This window comes from Balaenoptera borealis, assembly GCF_965194805.1.
Source record: "Balaenoptera borealis genome assembly, chromosome: 13".
NCBI lineage: Eukaryota > Metazoa > Chordata > Mammalia > Artiodactyla > Balaenopteridae > Balaenoptera > Balaenoptera borealis.
In genome coordinates, this window is record NC_138870.1 from 68,380,245 (window position 1) to 68,402,815 (window position 22,571).

At 36.0% G+C, this 22,571-nt stretch overlaps 1 protein-coding gene across 2 annotated transcripts in view; it reads right to left on the reverse strand.

The window, feature by feature from the left end:
* Window positions 1-22,571, reverse strand: part of LIN7A (lin-7 homolog A, crumbs cell polarity complex component) — a 217,981-nt gene that overhangs the window by 149,640 nt on the left and 45,770 nt on the right. The window lies entirely within an intron of this gene.

Here is a 22,571-nt window from a genome sequence, read left to right on the forward strand (position 1 = left end):
AATAGGTTGTTGTGAAGGTCAAATGACATAATCTATGTAAACTGTTTGAAACAGTGTCTGGCATGCAGTAAGTGTGTTTGCTATTCTTCCTGACTTTATAACAACTATAAAATTCCTAATAGAGAACAAATGATGGATGAGAATTATAAAATGTTTCTGTTTGCCTGAAGGATTTACTCCATTCTGTTTTAATAAATCAGCCTCTGTAAACTTAATGAATATAAATAAATTGTGTCTTAGGAGGAGGTTAACAAGATAAAGTGTCACTGGCACACAGTAGGCAACGTTTACTGGATTTTAATCTAAATCTTGCACGTGAGCAGTTGGACATGCATACTATTCTTGGAAAAGGTATGGAGATGACCTTGACTGCTTACATCTATCTTTCCAGACTGTCAGTAACTACTGAGGCCCCACTGAACAGGAATCAGTCTCAGGCCCTTAGGCATTAAATGCAATTTATGAGGGTTAGGTTCCAAATCCCACTCAAAAGTTGTGTTCCTATAACATAACTCCACTGCTCTAAGACGTACCAATTCACTCCTGCATAAATTTTTTTTTAACATCTTTACTGGCGTATAATAGCTTTACAGTGTTGTGTTAGTTCCTGCTGTATAACAAAGTGAATCAGCTATATGCATACGTATCCCCATATCCCCATATCCCTACCCTCTTGCGTCTCCCTCCCACCCTCCTTATCCCACCCCTCTAGGTGGTTGCAAAGCACCGAGCTGATCTCCCTGTGCTATGCAGCTGCTTCCCACTAGCTATCTATTTTATATTTGGTAGTGTATACATGTCAATGTTACTCTCTTACTTTGTCCCAGCTTAACCTTCCCCCTCCTCGTGTCCTCAAGTCCATTTTCTATGTCTGTTTTTTTATTCCTGTCCCACCCCTAGGTTCATCAGAACCATTTTTTTTTTTTAGATTCCATATATACATGTTAGCATACAGTATTTTTCTCTTTCTGACTTACTTCACTCTGTATGACAGGCTCTAGGTCCATCCACCTCACTACAAATAACTCAATTTCGCTTCTTTTTATGGCTGAGTAATATTCCATTGTATATATGTGCCACATCTTCTTTATCCATTCATCTGTTGATGGACACTTAGGTTGCTTCCACGTCCCGCCTATTGTAAACAGTGCTGCAATGAACATTGTGGTACATTACTCTTTCTGAATTATGGTTTTCTCAGGATATATGCCCAGTAGCGGGATTGCTGTGTCACATGGTAGTTCTATTTTTAATTTTTTAAGGAACCTCCATAGTGTTCTCCATAGTAGCTGTACCAATTTACATTCCCACCAACAGTGTAGGAGGGTTCCCTTTTCTCCACACCCTCTCCAGCATTTATTGTTTGTAGATTTTTTGATGATGGCCATTTTGACCAGTGTGAGGTGATACCTCATTGTAGTTTTGATTTGCATTTCTCTAATGATTAGTGATGTTGAGCATCCTTTCATGTGTTTGTTGGCTATCTGTATATCTTCTTTGGAGAAATGTCTGTTTAGGTCTTCTGCCCATTTTTGGATTGGGTTGTTTGTTTTTTTGATACTGAGCTGCTTGTATATTTTGGAGATTAATCCTTTGTCAGTTGCTTCATTTGCAAATATTTTCTCCCATTCTGAGGGTTGTCTTTTCTTCTTGTTTATGGTTTCCTTTGCTGTGCAAAAGCTTTGAAGTTTCATTAGGTCCCATTTGTTTATTTTTGTTTTTATTTCCATTTCTCTAGGAGGTGGGTCAAAAAGGATCTTGCTGTGATTTATGTCATAGAGTGTTCTGCCTATGTTTTCCTCTAAGAGTTTGATGGTGTCTGGCCTTACATTTAGGTCTTTAATCCATTTTGAGTTTATTTTTGTGTATGGTGTTAGGGAGTGTTCTAATTTCATTCTTTTACATGTAGCTGTCCAGTTTTCCCAGAACCATTTATTGAAGAGGCAGTCTTTTCTCCATTGTGTTCTTGCCTCCTTTATCAAAGATAAGGTGACCATATGTGTGTGGGGTTATCTTTGGGCTTTCTATCCTGTTCCATTGATCTATAATTCTGTTTTTGTGCCAGTACCATACTGTCTTGATTACTGTAGCTTTGTAGTATAGTCTGAAGTCAGGGAGGCTGATTCCTCCAGCTCCATTTTTCTTTCTCAAGATTGCTTTGGCTATTCAGGGTCTTTTGTGTTTCCATACCAATTGTGAAATTTTTTGTTCTAGTTCTGTGAAAAATGCCACTGGTAGTTTGATAGGGATTGCATTGAATCTGTAGATTGCTTTGGGTAGTATAGTCATTTTCACAATGTTGATTCTTCCAATCCAAGAACATGGTACATCTCTCCATCTGTTTATATCATCTTTAATTTCTTTCATCAGTGTCTTATAGTTTTCTGCATACAGGTCTTTTGTCTCCTTAGGTAGGTTTATTCCTAGGTATTTTATTCTTTTTGTTGCCATGGTAAATGGGAGTGTTTCCTTAATTTCTCTTTCAGATTTTTCATCATTAGTGTACAGGAATGCAAGAGATTTCCATGCATTAATTTTGTATCCTGCTACCCTACCAAATTCATTGATTAGCTCTAGTAGTTTTCTGGTAGCATCTTTAGGATTCTCTATGTATAGTACCATGTCATCTGCAAACAGTGACAGTTTTACTTCTTCTTTTCTGATTTGGATTCCTTTTATTTCTTTTTCTTCTCTGACTGCTGTCGCTAAAACTTCCAAAACTATGTTGAATAATAGTGGTGAGAGTGGGCAATGTTGTCTTGTTCTGATCTTAGTGGAAATGGTTTTAGTTTTTCACCATTGAGAATGATGTTGGCTGTGGGTTTGTCATATATGGCCTTTATTATGTTGAGGTAAGTTCCCTCTATGCCTACTTTCTGGAGAGTTTTTATCATAAATGGGTGTTGAATTCTGTCAAAAGCTTTTTCTGCATCTATTGAGATTATCATGTGGTTTTTATCCTTCAATTTGTTAATATGGTGTATCACATTGATTGATACACCATATTTTAAATTCATTCTTCAGTTGATGGATATTTGTTTTTTCCCACTTTTTTGCTATTATAAGTAATGCTGCCATGAACATTCATGTATGAATTTTTGTGTGGACATAGGTTTTCATTTCTCTTGGGCATATACCTGGGAGTAGAATTTCTGGATCTTATGGTAAATCTATGTTTAACAATTTTAGGAACTATCAAACAGTTTTCCAAAGTGGCTGCAACACTTTACAACCCCACCAGCAAAGTTGTTTGTTGAGTGACTTTCTTGGACTACTTCAGTCTGTGTTCTTTCTTGTATCCAGCCAATGAAGTCTCTTCTTAGTTAACTTAGTGATCAGCTAATGATTAGACAGAGATTTGCGTTAAGGGCCTGAACCAGTAAGTCTCTCAGTCTTGCTGAGACCCTTTGTTTGTGTGTTAGGGTACGCCTTCAGTGCTCCAGCACAGTTGAAACTCTGGCTTAGTCTTTACTTCCTACCTAGGTAGAGCATCAACATCAGCCAAAGGTGGGCATTCTCAGGTCATTCCTGGGTATATGCACAGCTCTGCATGTGAGCATCACCTCCTAGATTTTCAGGAATATGTCAGTCCTTTTCAAATCCCCCAATAAACTTCTCATTCCCCATTTCCTTTTTGAGATTTCTGGTCAATCTCTTGTTAGCTACAAGTAGTATCACTGCCTCAGGCAGCTGCAATATCAAACAATTACCACTAACTATTTTCTACAAATACCCTGGAGATAAGACTCACACATAGAGAGTTCTGAGTTAGGTCAAATAAAGGCAAGGTCTAAGAATGAAACTTTAGCTAGGAGCTGCTAGAAAGGTCAGATAATACCATGTCTCTGGGGATGAGACTTTAGGAAAATCCAAAACCACTCTGTCCCTCCAGTGGCTGCTAGACTGCTGGTTGTTACAGCTGTTTAGTTGTGAGCCTGTGGGTTTTCAGTTCTACTATGGAGCTGGGAAGGGGGTGATGGGAGTAAGGCAAGTTAAAATGCTACAATACTTACTCTTCTTACTGAGATTCAGCCATTTTTATTGCATAAAGACTTCTGTAATTGTTGCAAGCCTTTAGTTAACTTCCAGAGTTTTTAAAGAAATTGATTTTGAGAATTATTGCTAGTGTTCTCATTGTTTTTATGGGGAGCAGATTTCTGGAGATCTTGACTCTGTCACTCTGGAAATGCTACTTGGGTCATCCCTTCTGGTATGTCTCAGTGGTATCTTAAAGTCAACATCCCAAAATGGAATCATCAATTACACATTGTATTTCCCTACATTTTAATAATCTTCTTTTATAGTCTGTCTTAATGAGTTGCTCCAATACTCATTAGGCTACACTAGCCAGAAATCTCTTTTATGTCTCACCCCCATATTCAACCCATTACCAAATCCAGCGTATATTATTTCCTAAATGGCTCTCAAATCTATCCACTTTTTAGCATTTCCAGTAAAAACATCATGGCTCATCTTCTCAAAAACTGACTCCTGAGTGCTATAATAACCCTTTGACTAATCTACCTGCATCCAGGCCAGCGTCATCTCACCATTTTTCCACATAATAGACTGCATGACATTTTTAAAATGCAAAAATAGTTATGTCACTTTGGGTTAAAACTCTTGAATGCTTTCCCTACTCTCTTAAAATAAAGGCAAACATTCTTACCATGATCTTCAAAGCTTACTCATGGTCCAAACTATCTTCCACCATAAGTTAGTAGCATACATTCTACCCTCTACCTGGGAAATTTTCCTTCTTCTCTTGGTCTAGTGAACTTTTACTCACTATATCTGAGCCCAAGTGTGACTCTCAGAGAAGCTTTCTCCAAGTCTGACTAAATCACACAGCACCATGCACTTGTCCTTCCTAGTAATTATTACAAGAGCAATTTCATATTTGTTTATATGATTATTTAATTAATATCTGTCTTCTTTTTTAGACTATAAGCTCTATGAGGATAGAGACTTTTCTGATGTTGTTTACAGTTGTATTCCCTGAATTTTACCACAATGCCTGATGCAAATTTTGTGATCAGTAAATATTTGTTAAATAAATGAATGTTAATAATGATCTGTGCTAAGGCTATAATGGAATAAGCAAAATTAATTCCTTTAGCCAAGAAGTTAAACAACATAACTATCAAACAATCACAGGAATCAGTCTGTCTGTTTCACCTTTAGTGTTTTACTATTCACTGAAAGAAATATTAGTTGCTTTTTAAAACAATGTTCAAACTATGGACATCAGGCCAAAGTAAGCATGTGTAGAATTTACATACTCAATTTGGAGTTAATCAATAAAATCATACTTTGAAAATTATTTTGACAATTAAGTTCGTAATAGCACATTGTGTAGATTTTCTATATTTAAGTATTAGCATAGAGTACCAAAAAACTAATAAATATTTTTCTATTTAACACATATTCTCTGATCTAGCATCATGAATAGATAAAGTTAAATTGCTTGAGTTGCTTGAGGACTATCCATTTAAAAAAGTTATTTTCTAGGCAAAGGCAGGATGGTTCTACATTTTTTTTTTCTATTATATTGGGGGAAGCCCTTGAAATCACTGATCTGTGGTTAACTACATTCCTAATAATATGTCTTTTGAAGGGACTATCATAGGTCTTCCAAATGATTAGATTGCTTCCTTATCTTCAAATGGATTGAAAAAGATATTTCCTGAGGATTAAATCACTTCACTTCTAGCATCAGAGACCCAAGGTATCAGTGATACCTTATTCCAACATGATGTGACACAGCCCTTGTGAAATATCAGTTTCTCTTTCAGTAAGATTGCCAGTGTGGCTTAATTTGGCTTAGAACCATCATTTTATTACTAAGCATTTTGTCACAGATTTAAAATGCTTCAGATGACAGCTTTGGATTTCTTTGCTTGACTTTTTAAAGCATTAAAACGTCAGCAATCTCTGCAATGAACTGTGCGTCAATTTTAGATGTATTCTTGACACAGAATTGCTCTTGCATTTCAAGTTGCACATTATAAGCTACACATTTTCTACCTGGGAGATAGTTATTTATTTGGGAAATATGTTTATGGTGTAGACTATTTTTTTCCTTTATATGTAGGAAAACCTTGTTTTCTTTCTTATTATACAGATTTTTTTCCTCCAAATATAAAAATGAACTGCCATTCTATTGTATTGCTCACTCTGATTTCCCAGACGTTATGCTAACTCTCTTACTGCTTTTGGGTAGTTTCCAAAATACAATACTTGAATTAAATGTGTCCCCAGTAGATTTTACCCTTTAACTGTGTCCTTCTCTCTTTTTTGTACTGCTATTATATAGAACCTCTCAATGACTTTATAATATTTCAGAGCATGACTGATATTTCCTGCGATTTTTGTCTTTTCCACTTGAAATATAGTTTCTTATTTCTCTAGAATTTTTAGGATTGAAGCCCATTAGTTACATAGGCAAAAGCTGAAAAAATTTTCAAGTAAAACATTTTAGTATGGTATATTACCATGAAAGAATAAACATATTTAGAACTCCTTCTTCATTTTATTCTGCTTTGTTGGATCTATATGGTGAAATAATTTCTGCATCTAAATATGTAATTTATGGTCATCCAAATATAATAACTTCTCAAGTGTTCTACCAAATATTTTAATATTTTGTTTTATAATAGTTTTAGATTTACAGAAGAATTACAAAATAGAACACAGAGCTCATATATACCCCAAACCTAGTTTCCAATATAAGCTATTGTTAATAGCTTATGTTAGTATGATATATTTGTTACAATTAATGTGGCAATAAAATCAAAACATTATCATTAACTGAAGTCTATAGTTTAAGATTTCCTTAGTTTTTAACCTAATGTCCTTTTTCTGTTCCAGAATTCCATCCAGGAAACCACAATGCATTTAGTAGTTATGTCTCCTTAGCCTACTCTGGGCTGTGACAGTTTCTCAGGTTTTCCTTGTTTTTGATGACCTTGACAGTTTTGAGGCATATTGGTCAGATATTTTGTAAAATGTCCCTCAATGGGGATTTGTCTGATATTTTTCTCATTATTAGACCCGGGATATGTATTTTGTGGAGAAAGACCAGAGAGGCAAAGTATCATTCTCATTATATCATATCAAGAGTACATATCATCAACCTGACTTATCATTGTTGATGTTGACCTTGATCATCTGGCTGAACGAGTGTTAGTCAAGTTTCTCCTCTGTAGAGTTACTCTTTTTCCCCTTTTCTGTACTATACTCTTTGAAGGAAGTCACCACGCACAGTCCAGTTTAAGGAGTGGACAGTTATGTTTCACTTTCTCGAGAATAGAGTATCTGCATAAAGTATTTGGAAGTCTTCTGTACTGGAGATTTTTCTGTTCTCCCTCCCCCATTATTTATTTTTCCAATCAGTTATTTACACCAGTATGGATTCATGGAGATTGGTTTTAGACTTTGAGCTATAATCTAATAAAATCTATTTATTTGTTTACTTATTTACTCTAATTGTTCCAGCTTTGGGCCCTGGAAGAACTTGTCTTCTGGAATTTGTCTCCTGTGTCCTGTTGATATACTCCCATTTTTGTTTGTTTAGTTTTTTTTATTTTTTGCATTTCTTTACTTTCTGGCACTACAAGATGCTCCAGGCTTATGCTGTATATTGCCTGCCTCAGCCCTGGAATCAGACATTTCTCCAAGGAGCCCTGGTTCCTTTTATTAGAAACCAAGATCTGGGCACTAGATGTTCTGTCATATTTTTTCTAGCTAAAGAAATGGGACTAAAATTTCTTGAGCTTCTATTATCTAAGCCAGAGATCAGCAAATATTTTCTGTAAAGGGGTAGATAGTAAATATTTTAGGCTTTGCAACTGTATCATCTCTCACAACTACTAAACTGCCTTTGATGTGAAAAAGCAGCCATAGACAATATGTAAACAAATGGGTGTGGCTATTTTCCAATAAAACTTTATTTACAAAAACAGGTGACAGGCTGAATTTGGCCTGCCTGACTTCTGATATAAGCTGTAGGTGTGGCTTGTGTGGCGTGTGTGTATGAGAAAGAGAAGGAGAGGGAGAGGGAGAGGCAGGTAAATAAGATATGAATTCATCCTTAGAGTGAAAGAGTCAGGGACTGAGCTCAAGTGGTCTGGTAACAAAGACAGTGTTATTTTTATTTTGCCATACTGTCTTCTAGTCAATGATTCTTCAAATTATATTCCAGCAGTTCCTTGTATGTTATTTTTCCAGCTTCCAGAAAGTCTCATGGATAGACTTATCAGATGTCTCAAGTGGTATAACTGCAACAATGATGCTGGTTTACACGTTGTACCTGGATATCAATCTTATTTACTTTTAGTCAAATGTTGTATAGTTATAAACTCTAGGTTATTAAGAAACAGATCAACCTAGCCAAGGAAGCTGTCATTCAAAGTAAAGACATTTTCCAGCTAACATGGTTCATGACCAGCTATATTGTGTAACTGTGTAATGAGGAGTCTCTTGTTTGCCAGCAAAAACCAGAGTAAAGAGATGACAAATTCGACAGCAGTCTTCTCCAGAGACTAACAGAGGAAGACAATGAGGAAAGAGGAGTATGACAATTTCAATACAGAATTAAACCCTTAAAGAAAGGGAAGAATTAGAACCAAGGAAAAATATGAGCCAGATTGATCTCTCAGAACATTTTAAGTTCATTGCTGAGCCAGGTGCTTTCCCTCTATATCAATTCTGTCTTTTCCAGACCATTTTTTTGAATTAGTCCCAAGTTTTAAGCCCTCATATTTACAAATCCTTCTATGAGTTTATGATTTTGGATGCTAAATCCATTGATCAAAGTTTCCGTTACCAAGGCAGTCCAGCTGTGAAAAAGGTTACTTGTGTGGTATATATTTCCTCCTTAAAACTGTTATAAGTCATGGTAATCAGTAGAGAGCTGGAGAAAGATTAAGTATTAAAGGTTAATCACACAGTATACCTTATATGGGACATAAGAACTCCCCTGTTACTGATTTTACTAATTTTTTCTTATTGTTCAAAGTTCATTCTCCAAAATAATATGATCTTTCTTAGACTGGTGTCAAATGAAATAAATCTCTCTACCCACTAGGCCATTGATCAGTGATAGATATAAACCTACAGTGATGTATTTAAATGATACACCAGTTCATATAACTATTGATCATTCACTATATATGCTCTGGTTCAAGGATGAAGTCTGTGGAAAAAAGGACTAGAGTAGTAGATTGGAAAAGGTGGGTAAGAAGGTTATATTGTTAGACTTTTTGGTTCATAGATAATATTCCAGAGGATATTAATAATAATATTAATATTATAATTGATATTAATAATGGAAATAATATAATATATATTATATAATATAATAATGGACACAATAATAGCTGTGTCCATCAGTCAGAAATACAGAAACCACTCTAAATATTTCAAGTGTAAAGGGATTTAATGCACAGAATTAGTTACAAAATTGTTGGAAAAGCTGGGTGAACCAAAGAGTACAGTGCTTTATCCACTGATCCAGAGCTGACACCATTCCAGCTCTGAAGCCCAGCCTTGCCACTACTCTGATGGAGGCTATGTCCCTGCTGTTACTGCAACTGAGTGGGAACCTGGGAGCCACACTCCCACTGAAGAGCCTGTGTGACACTATTGCTACTACTTCTGCTGAAGGCATCTCCAAAGGCAAGGAAAGATGGCATCTCTCTTCCTCTTGCTTTCCAAAATTCTGTACACAACTAAAAAGGGAAATATATCAGTTTGCAGGCTACTACTTCTACAGTTCAAAAGTGAATGAAGGAAGGCAAGAATAGAGCTTATTCCAGGAGAAAAATTACCAAAATACATACAATATGATGGGTACCATTTTAACTATTTTCAGATAGAAAGATATTAATTTAGTTCTCATAACAATCCTGTGTGGTTGGTATGCTTTATACCTATTTCACTGATGAGGAAACTGAGACATAAAGAAGCTAGATAATATCAACTTGATATAGCTATTAAGAGGTGGAATTAGGATTTGAACCCAGACAATATAACTCTAGAGTTGATACCTGTAATCACTGTACTACAATTCAACAAGCACAGATGCTCTGGAACCTGTTTCATTTGTCCAAAGGAAAAAGCTAATTTTTTCCAAGACCCCCTTCCAAGTATTTCTGACACATACCTGCCCAGGTATTTCATATGGCTTGATCTTCTCTTGCCACTGGTATTGGCCACATTTGATCAACATAGCTCCTCCTTTTTGTATAACCAACAATTTCAATGGTGAGTAATTTCTCTTTCTGGTCACATTCCCTTGCGCCACTGCTACTACCACTGTTCTGGCTTCAGCATGAGGAAAAACACTGGCCTTCCCCATTTTCTCTATGCCTAATATGAATACCTCACCCAAACAACAAAGAGACCCTCTCTTTAAGTTCCCACAACACAGCTAAATATGAAGCTACCACTTGGCTGGATTTTACTGAAGGCTGAAGATAAAAAAAGGATTTGAAAATACAGAATAAATTACAATTACAACAAAATAAGGTTGCTTTTGGAGTGTGCCAGTCCAGGCCCATCCCTGAAGAGTCGCAGTCACAGGGCACCTCCTGGCCTGGTTTCAGACCTGCCTCTAAATGGCCAGGGCCAACTTCCTCTTACCACATAGCATGTTTTTGAGTCTGTCTCTATTCATCAGTGCCCTGGGCCACTTCCCAAGCTCCAGTTAGAGAAGAAGTCCCTCTCAAGACTGAATTTCCCAGCTTTTGTTTCGTTTCCCTTACTAAGAAAAAGTATCCAAAACTTGGGATGCAAAAGGATGACTGCATGTCCTTTCCATGACATACTTTAGTACCATTTAACAGGTCTGCTCAAGACTTATCTAATTCTCTAAGAGGATTCAGTTTTGTCTGATTAACTGTTTACTACTGACAAAGTTCCACACTCTATGTAGTTAAATGTTAACCTTTAGAAGATTGTTAAACTGTAAATGATTTTTGTCCATTTGAGATAAAAATGATTTCCGTCTGATAGAAAAGATAACCCAAAAGGTTACATTTTATGGTCCTGGAGTCTATTAAACAGTTTTGTATTTAATTTAGCAATGTCATTTCAGCATTTTTTTTTTCTCTCTGTAGTACATACTTTGTTCTTTCTTATACTCCATTGAACCAGCTTAACATTTGGCTTAATCCCTCACTAATATTTTTGACTTGAGCTTACTTTATGTTTCTGTGAGTTATATTTTTAACTTTTAGAAAATTATACTTTGATACTCTGATTGGCTTCTTCACAAGATTAGTAAAAACAGAAATGTCTACTTCCTTCAGAGCAAGTCTGAACTTGGAAAACATTACAAATGTAGGTCCATATACAATAAGACTAAATATTTGAAACTTATAAATTATGACTACAGGCTATTAAATGAAATATATTCTTCCCTTCTACTTTGACAAATATCACTTCATAATAAACACATTGAAAAATATCTATTTGGCTTTGGTAATGTTTATTACCGAAGGTCAGCAAAATTCCCGAAATGAACAAATTCAAATATTATGACACAGACTTGGTTAGTCTGTTGAAAGAGGAAAGTATTTGGATGAGTAATAAAGCAAAGCAAATTATAAATTATATATTTATTTCATATAATTTAATTTTTTAGCCCTCAGCAAAATTACTCATTACATTGTTATAATCAAGGTTTTCACGTAATTTGTATTCTATTGACAATAATGCCATATTAGACCTTTGCTGAACATTACAGTGCTTAAATATGTTTATTTGCTTTAAAAACTTCAATTTGGAAAAATTTGTCTGGAATTGTTTATAAAGTTATAATGCAGTACTTGGAATTAGTCTATAAAGTTTCATGTTCAAACATTTGTAATGGGGGTAAGACTTGAAAAACTAACATTTCACAAACTATTTCAAAAATACTTAATTATATTAATATAATTTTATATTACTTATATCAAGATTTTTCCCATTTCATACTGCAACATCCATAACCATACATGTTTCTTTGACTTGTTTCATTGCTAGGATATTATAAAGAAAATTTAAGGTAGTGATATATGCCTTGCTCTGTTTGCTCAGCTCTATTCTATCAAGACCATACCTTGAATTTATAATAGCCAGAAAACAGTATCTATAGAAATTAGTTTCAGTATTATTTGTATACGAATCTTCTCCTTTATGACAGTTAGGCAAATATTTTAGTTTTCTTAATTTCTTCATTTTATTAGAAATTCAATTTTGTTGCATATTTTACACAAAGTTTTTTAAATTAGAAAAATCATTTTCTCTAAATTTTGAAATAGTGTATTTTAAACTGTCAAAAATTAAAGTATCCAAATTAGTTTTGTTTACCTTTCTAAGTATTTGTTAACATTATCAATGTCGAGTAAAAGTTCATATCAAACAACAGCAGATAGCACAAATTCAAAATTGATTTCATTTTCTGTCAAAGACCATAGTTCGCTATTTTATTGTTGGCTATTTAAAGATTGTTTTAATATTTTTGATACTTTATCCAATTATTTATACCAAGCCCAATGGAGATTTTTAATACATGATGAACATTTTCTGCAATTAATTTTGTGCAGCATTTACACACAATTTTGAGCATCAACTATATAAAATTAGACAGATTCTAAAAATATTAATAAACACTGAAACCTCAAATTCCCATCACAACAGTATAAAAATTTTATAGTATTTCAAAGATACAATTCCATACTCATACACATCCCATGAGATTCTCAGACCTATTATGGAATTGGTCAAAGAATACAGAAAACTTCTGTGCTTAAGACAAATTCTTAAGAATTTGGGCTTTCTGGGGCAATGCATGGACTAATTAACTTTATTTAACAAGATAATGGTTTGGTATAATATTTGGATAACATGTGAAATACAGAAATTCCACAAATCTTTCCCCAAACAGAGCAAGACCTTCAAGCTTCCCTTTACTCAGCATTCCTTGTGTTTAGGGTGTGGTTTCATCATTCAGGTTTTATTTGAGAACCTTGTTGTTTTCCTTAACTCCTCTAGTGTATCTTGTTTTAAAAGCATGTAGTAGACATTTCCATAGTGCGTTTGAGAATGGTGATAAGGTGGGATTTGGTATTTATTCCACCAAATATCTTTTAAAAATTTTCCACTATATTGATATAGCTGAAGGCTTTTTTTTTGCAGTTCAAAGTAGAATACATAGCACAGATAAATTTTTTTTTTTTTTGGCCACACTATGCAGCTTGTTGGATTTTAGTTCCCCAACCAGGAATTGAAACCAGGCCCTCGGCAGTGATAGCGCAGAGTCTTAACCACTGGACCACCAGGGAATTCCCCATAGCATGAATAATTATTCTGGGTGTTTGGCCATAATTGTTGAATGTACATATTTCTTCTTTAGCAACACATTTAGGGCTATTTCATGAACTTGCCCTTGAAATTACTAATTTCAATAATGTATTTTATTTTTAGTCTTTTAACTAAATAAAATAGAAAATTTTAACCACTTTTTGAAATTTCTATTAAATCTTACTAAACATTTTTACACTAGTAGTTGTAGCAAATACTACTATTCTGCTTTCTAGAGTTTAGTGTCCTACTAGGTGCCTCTGTGAGGGTTTGGTATTACACTTCACACATATTAGGTCTAGACCAGCACTGTCCAACAGAAATATAATGTGAGCACATACGTCATTACAAATTTTCTACTTGTCACAATTTAAAAAGTAAAAATAAAAGATGAAATTAATTTTAATAATGTTTTAACTAACATACCCAAAAACAAAGTTATTTCAACAAATAATCAATATAAAAGATTATTAAGATATAATACATTATTTTGTCAACTCTTTGAAGTCCAGTGTTTACACCTATAGCATTTTGGAACAGCCTCGTTTCAAGTGTTCAATGGCCACTTTGGCCAGTGGCTACCATATTGACAGTGTAGGTATAGACTGACCTATACTCAAATTTAAGAGAAATATGGGGCTTCCCTGGTGGCACAGTGGTTGAGAATCTGCCTGCCAATGCAGTGGACGCCGGTTCGAGCCCTGGTCTGGGAAGATCCCACATGCCGCGGAGCAACTGGACCTGTGAGCCACAACTACTGAGCCTGCGCGTCTGGAACCTGTGCTCGGCAACAGGAGAGACAGCGACAGTGAGAGGCCCGCGCACCGCGATGAAGAGTGGACCCCACTCGCCGCAACTAGAGAAAGCCCTCGCACAGAAACGCAGACCCAACACAGCCAAAAATAATAAATAAATAAAATAAAAATTAAAAAAAAGAGAAATATGAATTGTTTTATACTGTAAAATGTTTTTCAGCCTCCATTAGTGACTGTCACAACTATTGCACAATATGGAAGTACCTCTGAAACTATGAATTGGAGCAGGAAGCAAGAAAATGGACATTCAGTACGACTGGGAAGTGGTACTTTGTTAGGCAAGATTCTATTGCATACCTAAGAGAATGAATTCAACAAGTTAGTTGCCTTCTATCTTTTCTCACTCTTCACCACTCAAATCATCCCTATCCTTGGAAGTATAGTCTGTCTCAAACTTCAGCAGCAGTACAACACATAAACCTCCACACCTACTAACAGCAGTTGCCTTTGTTTTGAAGACATAGGGCAAGCGATGTGGAGGAGCATTTCCTGGGGCCTGACCAGTGTTTGCAATATATAGATCCCTACAAATGGCCCATCATTTAATTCCTGGTTAAAGGTCAGAGTTCATCATCTTATGTGACCCAGACTCAGCTCTTTTTATTTCATAAGTAACTTCCCAAAGAAGAATACACAATCTTTACAAAGGCAAATACTTTGCCATCGCAGGGCATCTTGCTGTAAACATATTCAAAACAAAACAGAAAGAGAGAAAGACATTTTGGGCAAAGGAAAGAACAAGTAGAGCTCTGCTTAAAAAGGTCCAAATAATTGCACCAGTTTCCCTCAAGAATAAAAAACAGGAGGCAGAGTGCAACTCTGAATAACTCTGTGTAACTGAATAGCCTAATAAGGTATTTCCCCTTCCCCAAGAAAGCAATCTATGTTTCAAAGGACTATTTGAATTCCATCACTTTCTCCCAAGTTCCTTTCCAAGCCTCTTTTTCTAATTTTATCTGATGTCAGAATAAAAGAGTAACATTTTTCCAAATTGAGATCTAAAATGGTTAATGAATATTTTTTTATTCATTCTTCATATATTTTATACTACATTCACTCCATCCCAGCCACTACTCTAGCTGCTGGGGGTTAAAGTGCACAATCCATGCTTTTGGTCTTTTAAAGGATATGTGCCACAGTCTGGCTTATTTATTTGTCCAAGTGAAAATATTTCTGTAGGCAAGGTGCCTTGGGGACACAGAAGAAGGATCTATTAGACAAGCAGGCATAGCATCCATTCCCAGTGCTATTTCTCCAGAGTAATGAGAATTAAATTCAATTCCCTATATTAATCTGCATTCATTTTCTGACTGTTGATGACCTTGAAACCATGAATAGCCACAATTTCACTGGGAGGGGGGGTGGGGAGCCTAGCTGGGACTCCCCTCCAATAATATACTAAAGCCATAGAAAGAATAAATTCAACCCAGTTACAGCCACATTTTTACAATCCTCACAACAGTCCCCATTGCACACAACTGTTTATTCTGCTGGAAAGATCAATGGATTATCTGTTTTTTCTGATAACTTACATCATTACTCTTCTCTATTTATGAGTAAAATGGTGGATTAAAAATAGCACAATTAAGATTGAAGATAACAGAATGGCTTTTAAAATTTAATGTGAAGAATATAATTTGTTAACTCTAGATAGCCTCTGACTTAACTGTTTATAGTTGTAACACAGGGTAGGAGGATATGGGTGTGTTTCTGAATCTAGGCTCAACAGACCAGAAAATGTGCTAGTGAGTGCTGGCACATGAGGACTTACTAGAGTGATCAGAAATAACAAAGTCAAGAGGAAATCAATAGCATTTATTCTGAATCACCTGAATCAGAGGATGTGTTAAATCACTGATTCTTTTATTGAAATATGTTGAATATATTTATGAAATTTTATCTGAATTAGAGTATAAAAATCTTATTAAATGTTCATTCTATAGTTCCTCAATAAAAATCAATATTAGCCACTTTTTAATTTATGTATTCTTTCAAATCAGTATATATACTCATTCAAGTATCCCAAAGCATGCTCACATATATTATTCCATTTATCTTCATAGTAGCCACTATGAGATACAGAGGGGTTATTATCACTTCCTGGGATACCTGAATGAGTTCCTTGGAAATAGGAAAGCGAGGGAACCATAGGTTAAATGAATAGAGAGGCAAGCATAAATTGATTTATAGCTTCAAAGCCCTGCAAAATAAAATCATGCTTAGTTTACAATTTATTTTTAGAAATTATAGTTTCCCAGGTGTTTTAAAAGCAATATTTATCACCTTAGACTTTATCTGATAATTGTAAAATGTAGTGGCTTTTCAATTACCCTAGAGGCTCATATTTTATTTCTGGAGATATACTCCACATAAGAAAATAATGCCGGAATGATGTATATCTAAATATTAATAAGATCTTGGTCAATAATTAACATATGAAAAAAATTCAGCAATTTCCCGTTATGCATGAATACTTGAGCAATTAATTTATGGATAAATGTCAAAAATGCAATTCACATTTCCCAGTACAACTTTGTTATTCTAAAGATACCTCACATAATCATTCACTTTCAAAAGCATCATATTGAGAGATTTCATGAGGATGTAAAATGGCTAATATACAATTCAGATCACTTTTATAACCTTGGTGCAAATGAAAATATAGGAGAAAAAAAGTCCATTATGCTTTAGTTACAAAAAGAAACAACAAAAACCCAGACAATAAATAAGACAGTCTCTCAGCCTTGCCTTAATAGACAGTCTGCTCTCGTGAGGCAACCCTTGGGGAATGGATTAATTTATGTCCTAGCCTAAGGGGGTATGCCACAGAGGCTCTCAACCTGTGTTCCAGCATTTGGTTCTTCCTTTCATCTCCTCCCAGTATTGACATTATCTTTTCTTTGCCGATCTTACCATATAAAAAGCTTTAAAAAATATCAAGAGGCAAGATGATAGAATCCTTTGTTTACTTTCTTTCTTTGTCCTTTCTTTTCTATTCTTTTTATTTTATCAAAGAGGTTGTGCATGTATAATTCGAATATGGTTACAGCACAGAATCCTCCATCTCTTAAATTTGCCTGTAGAAAGGGATTCTGTAAATATGCACTTTTAACCTTTTATGAGTTTGTGTTTACTTGTCTTATGGGAATATACACACTACTCTCCTGAACTGATAAACTATAACTACAGCCATGGAGCCTCCATGTCTATGTCCCAGTAAATGCTGCAGAATGACCTGAACATAACTGAAGAGTGTATATAAGGGCAGAGGTTGATGCCCTGGTGAAATATTCCAGCTGGAAATGTAAGGGCACCAGGGATGAGTAGCCACCAAAAGCACTAAATAAATCGTGGCTACCTTGTCCTTTTTTCCATCAGTCTGTAGGTGTCAGCTAAATGATTGTCTAGCTTTTGGAGAGTCATCCTCTGCATTAGCATGCGTGAAAAGTTCAGAGGGAGACTTTTTAATTTTCCATGCGCTCTGAGACTTAATAATTGCCCTCCTAGATGCCAATGAAAGATTCAAATCCACTGTGCATTAAGTCTTGTTGACCACTTAATCCACACACTGTTAGTTTTTCTAAATGACTGTTTCATTTGCTGTCAACACAGAACAAAATATCTTTGGTCCTCCAAGGCACTTGAACTTTTTTTCACTGACTCTTAAAAATTTGGTTCTGATTAGAATAATTTGCCTTTTCATATCTGTCAGTAAAAGCACTGTGATAAAAATGAGGATGTTTAGTGAATATAATATTGATGGTATTTTCAGATCTGAAATGAATTGGCTTTACATGTCTCCATGCCTGGGGCATCGCTCAGAGCCAAAGGCAGAGTCAGATTGCAGTGTGATTCACCACATTCAAAAACCCCAATCTTATTCTGATAGAAACTGATGTGACCGGATTTGGATCAGGCCTGACTGTTGGAAGGGTGGATGGTGTGAGTAGTAAAACAGAAGGAGCTGAACAGGTTCTCTGGAGTCAATTTGGTCATAGTTCTTCCCCAATTCACTAATATCTTGGAGGGCAGTTTTCTGTCTTCTACTATTTTTGTTTTTTTTTTTGCTTCCAAGTGTGTACTCACTTGGAAGAGCCCAGTAATAAGTGTTAAATCACACTAATTAAGTAAGGAATCTTTGCTGACCACCCAATCTAAAGTGACCCACCCCAGGCACTGCCTAGTCCAATAACTGTTTAATTTTATTGGTAGCCCTTATCACTATCCGACATTTTCCAGTTCATTTGGCTTTTTGTATATTATTTGGTATCCCCATGAGGGCAGGGCCCCCAGTACTTGGAAAACTACCTGAACTACTATCATCATAAAGTAAATATTTGTTCAATGAATAAATAAATGAAGAACGCTAAGGTTTTTGAGGGTTTCCTCTCCAGGAAAGTAATTATTGTTGTCAGGCTGATGTGTTTAGTTTAGAACTATAGACACATCCCTGGGAAATAATGAAACAGTTCCGTTCCTATCACATCTCTGATTTTCCTGCAGCAAGAAAAAGGAAACCAGAATGACCCAGACTCCTACATTTCTTAAAATCTGTGAGTAACTACAGCTAACTTTCAGTACTATAAAACAGAAACCAAAGGAACGCTCGACTATGTCAGATCTTAGGAGCTAGGCTAGAACTGTGTATAATTAGAAATACAATGAACCAAAAAACGTATTTGTAAGAAGGGTGCTGGACTAGGAAAGAATTCTTTTAGTCATAAGAATCTGTCTTGTATCAGGATAAAAGTTAAAATAGAGTGGCTATCCTACTTGTGGTAGCCATCCATTGTAAGCCAGAGATTTTTCTGTATTATTGCTTTAATGGGGGCATGCAACCATCTTTTTCACTCGCAAGTATAGTAGTTGATAAAGAATTTCTGCCAAGATACTGAGAGACAGACCAATAATACTGTGAGGTCAGGCTGAAACTCAGTGTACCTAATGACTTGTATAGCCCAACTGATCAACTTTATGAAAAAGAAATATATGTCTAGGAAGTTCCCTTTATCTGTGGTCAAACTGATATAATGGTACCTTTTATTGGACTGAGAGGACTGATGTCTGTTTCAGATCCATGTGTATAATGAATAGGTATATTTGTATTAGTCAAAATATAAAAGGTTATGTTGCAGTAGTAAACAATGCCAAAATCTTAGTTGCTTAAAATAACGTTTACTGTTTATTTGTGTTATATACATGAACTTGGTTTAGCCAGAAAGCTGTGTGTATCATGGTGACACAAGGATCTGCTGGTTTACAAGTAAAGTCACTCTTTCAACATGATGCTTCCACATTTGCCTTGGCAGGGAAGGAGAGCATGAACATTTGCTCTCCACTCGGAAATGCTTCTATCCAAAAGAAGACAAAGAGGCACTCACTGCTGCTCACATTTAATGGACCTAAGCAAGTCACATAGGCATTCCTGACTTTACGAGGATATATTTTCTTCTTGTCTATCCAGGAAAGCTCTAGTTATGTCTGCCATAACAGCTCTGAGTATAAAAGAAGGGTTACGATAGAAACTGGCTGTTGCAGGGTAGCATAATGTTAAAAGATAAGGAGAAAAAACACTTTTTAGCAGAAAACAATCCAGAGGTATAGGCAACAGGAAAATGAAGCAGGGTATGGTGTAGTCAGTAAAAGGGAGAAATGTCACCTCCAACCATTCCTTCCTTTTGCTTCCTTTCCTTAACTTTCCTTTCTTTTTTTTCTTTCCTCCTTCCCTCCTTTCCTTCCTTTCTTCCTCCCTTCTTTCCTTCTTCCCTTCTCTCTCTATTTCTCCCTTCCCCCCCTTTTTTCCTCATCTCTCCTTGTATCTTTCCTCCAATGTCTGACGTGGGACAAAAATATTGTTAAGAATTGTGGTTATAAAGATTAAAAAGATAGTGCATTCGTAATGCCTAAGGATGTTACTCAGCTTGTAAACCTGACTCCATGTCTGTGTCAAGTTCTTTTATGCTTTAGGATGACAAAGACACGACACAGTCACATATACCTACTTACTTTCAGTTTAAGAACATGAGACTACTTTTTTGTTGGCTCTCACTGAGGGCACACTGCATGAGCTCCCCTATCCGAAGGGGTAGGTATATCCTATCAGTCTGTGAGTCCCTGTTGTATCCTCTTCTTCCTTTCAGTCAAGTGATGGTATCTTTATCAGCATGTCATGGTGGCAGCCAACAGAGCAGGCAAGGAGCTTGTGTGGCTCCATCAAGCTGTCCCTGAAAGTAGGCCTAGCACCACCTCCTTTCAAAGAGCTGAGCAATTGAAACTATGCTTCTTCTCTGCCATGACCATAGATGCTCGGCTGGTTCACTTCAAATCTTCCCAGCCCATCACACTATTTAAATACAAACCAACAGGTACATCATCGTGACAAATTATTTTCAAATAGGGGTCTAAGAACTTTTTCAAATTTGGTTTGATAACCAACTAGACACCCTTAGCAGTAGGTAACTATTAGCCAACAAGCCCTGCCTAGAATATTCCCAGGATTTTCTCTGGTCAGAAGCACAAACACTATGTAAAAGAATTTACAGTATAAAAGGTAGAACAATAAATAATGGAAAGCTATAAGAAAAACTAAATAAAACTGCAATGTTCTAATTTTATATTTTTGGCTAATGCTTAGTAATAAAAAACACAAATATAATAACTAACATTTTGATGAGCATTTGCTGCGTGCTAGGCATTCTGTTGAGTCTTTTACGTGGATAATCTTATTTAATCTTCACAACAAACCTATTACAGAGGCATACTTTGCTCACACAAATGTGCAAGAAGCAATGAGAGTAGAGGTGAAGTTCTGTCCAAGTCTCCCTGAAGAAAGCAAATCAGTAGAACCTGCACAGAGAAGATGATGTTTGGAGACAAGACTTGAAGAATGATTAGGAGTTTGCCAGTCATGTAAGTGTTTCACACAGAGGGAAAACATGTTAGAATAAGATACAGTTTGGAGGAGGAAAGGGAAGTAAGACTCAGTAGGTTCAAGGGGTCAAATCACCAAATGGCTTTTGAGCCATACTAAAGAGTGTTGGTTGTAGGGAACCACTGAAAATTCGTGAACAAGAGGTGACTGTATTAGTTGCTTAAGAAAAAAACAAGCACCCCATGGTAATGGAGGATGGATTGGAATAATAAAGAAGGAAGGTATAAACTTCTTTAATATATGCACACATATAAGTCACAGAATTGACTAATCTAAAATATATGGGCTTCAAGGCCACACAGACCTGGGTTTGAAACCTAGTTTTGCTACATAATAACTCTATGATTGTGGGGATATTATTTAACCTTTTTAAAATCTGTTTTTTCATCAGTAAAATGGAAATGATAATAGTACCTACCTCATAGAATTAATAAAATAATGATTATAAACTCCTTAGCATAGTGCCTTGAACACAGTATCCACTGAAAATATTATTATGTAAAATGCATCATACAGTACCTAGAACATAGTTGGTTCTCAGAAAATGTAGCCTTTACTCGTGTGTTTATAGATATCAACATCTCCATCAATCTCCATTATCTACGTACCTCAGTTGTAGTTGTATTACCAGAATGTATTATAAAAGAAAGAATTGGACAATTGTCTGAAAACAAAATGAAGAGAAAATAACACTCTGGGAACTCTTTTTCCAAGGTGAAAAATAGAAACTAAGACACTCTCCATGCACTCCCACAAAGACTCAGTCCTCCCATAAGAAATCAGAGAAGGTTCTACATATTGTCCATGAGGAGACATCTGGTGAAAATAGGAAGAAAATTCAGTGGGCTATGGTTTTTCAGGGGATAGAAAGCAGAGCCCATTATGCCACAGGCACTAAGTCAGTGACTTCAGCAAGCAGTATGAGCGGAAAACTTTCCCTCTTTTGTAGATATCCCAGACGAAGCTTCAGCAGTATCAAGGAAAGGAAGATGACAGCATGAGAAAGCTTTTATAATCGTTAAGGTTTTAGGGGACTTCCCTGGTGGTGCGGTGGTTAAGAATCCACCTGCCAATGCAGGGGACACGGGTTCGATCCCTGGTCTGGGAAGATCCCACATGCCATGGAGCAACTAAGCCTGTGCGCCACAACTACTGAGCCTGCACTCTAGAGCTGTTGAGCCACAACTACTGAGCCCGCATGCCACAACTACTGAAGCCTGCGCACCTAGAGCCCATGGTCCTCAACAAGAGAAGGCACCGCAGTGAGAAGCCCATGCACAGCAATGAAGAGTAGCCTCCGCGCTCTGCAACAAAGAGTAGCCCCCGCTCGCTGCAACTAGGGAAAGCCCGTGCGCAGCAACGAAGACCCAACACGGCCAAAGTAAATAAAATAAATAAATAGTTAAGGTTTTTTTTTTAAAAAAAACTCTTAAATGTGTGGGTATAATTTTGATTCCATAGTACTTAAAAATATGTGT